Here is a 1,815-nt window from a genome sequence, read left to right as displayed (position 1 = left end):
CCCCCCCCCCGCCACTTTGGTCCAGGAGTTGGGGGCTGTGTTCAAATTCTACATCCACCCCAGTTTGTTGTGCAACCATGCTGGATCTCCTCCTCTCTCTGGACCTCCACTGCCCACTCTGCGAAGGTCGGGATGGATCATGGTCTCCTACCTTGACACCATCCAAACTGCCTTCCGTTATCTATCCCTCGTCCAGCCGCTCCTTGAACGTGCTTTGGAAAATGTTGCCTACTGAGCAGGCTACGTGTGTAATGATGAATCCATTTCCCTGTGGCTTGTTAGCTGGAAGCCTTTGAAGTGGCCTCAGATCTGCAGGAGCTGGCTGCCATGCCACCCTCAGTGAATAGAGGTTTCCGTCAAAGGCAGAGGTTCTTCGTGACTGAGTTGCCTGGCTGGGAAAGGGCCGGAGCCTGGTATCCACGGTGAAATGTAGCAAACCACTTGAGAAGCTGCCATCACTGACTCCATTCAGTGTAGGGTCCGTGGACCTGACGGGATAGGCACTTATGAAGCTTCCATCCAACCCTGATAAGCCAAGGGCCCCAGGGGTTGACCAGCTCCTTATGAAATGGCCTAGAGAGTTGTGGGTATGGGCTCTCTCCCTGGGGCAGGCTTCCCTCTCAACCTGACCTCACCCTCCACCCCTACCCTGCACCCTTTGCCTCAGCAACCCCCTGCCCAATCCACTGGTTGCCAATCCTCAGGGGTCAAGAGCCGTCTCGTGCTGCTTCAGGGGGCTATTTGGAAACGGATGGTGGGACTTTAGTTCCTAGGACACTGTGATACAGGCCCTCTGCAGCTCCGGGCAGCCCCACCAAGGACAGAACCCCCGTGGGCTCTTGGAGGATGTGGTCTGACCCACAGTGATTGCTTCCTCCTGCAAGAGGGCTGCAAAATCTCCCTCTCAGTCACCCCCAAGAGCTCTTCAGTTTCAAATCCATTTCTGCCAGTGACCCCCGCCAATTAGCTTCCATCCAGCTGACTCCGACTCTTAGTGACCCTCTTGGGCAGGGTGAGAGCAGCCCTGGTGAGTTTCTGAGACTGCAACTCTTCAAGCAATAGAAAGGCCCATTTCCTCCTGCAGAGCAGCCGGTGGTTTCAAACTGATCACCTTACAGTTATCAGCCTAGTGTGTAACCACTATGCCACCGGTGGCATGCAGTCTGTCTATGAACAGGAATTATGCACCCTGATGGGGAGCCGGACCAAACCCAGAGCTAGACAGACTCAGGCTGGAATTGAGAACAGGGAGAGATGAAGAGTCCCGGTGCCCCTTGGTGAAAGGAGCTCCTAGGGAAAGGGAGGCCCGTGAATGGACGTGGAAGGAGGAAGGAAGAGGCAGAGTGGTAGGCAATGAGGGTGACCCCGGATGGGCTGGTACAGGTTGGGACAATCGCTGTGCAGTGTTCTTGGGAATAAAAGGATGTGCAGGGGATTCTAGGGGTCACCTCTAGAGGTTAAAGTAGGCAGGGATTCCCTGGGGTGTTGAGCTAGAGAAAGAGGGGATGCAGCTGGTTGAGGGAGAGAGGCAGTACGCAGTGAGTCTGGGGAGACCTTGGACCTTCCCATGAAGACACATGAGTGCCTTCCCTGAACCTGCCTGGGTAGGTGTGTTAGACAGGGTTCTCTAAAGAGACAAAACCAGATTGCTAGTAATTTTATATATATATTTATAAAGATAGATAAATATATAACACAAGAACTGAACTGTTAAATTATATACAGATAGATAGATAGATAGATAATACAAGAAATGAACAGTTAAATTATAAAGCAGTACAAATGGCTCAGTGCAATTCACTCCCGTGAGAGAGA

Source organism: Echinops telfairi, unplaced genomic scaffold, assembly GCF_000313985.2.
Source record: "Echinops telfairi isolate 266 unplaced genomic scaffold, ASM31398v2 ScPeMD7_12;HRSCAF=54, whole genome shotgun sequence".
NCBI classification, from domain to species: domain Eukaryota; kingdom Metazoa; phylum Chordata; class Mammalia; order Afrosoricida; family Tenrecidae; genus Echinops; species Echinops telfairi.
This window is presented reverse-complemented; position numbering follows the sequence as displayed.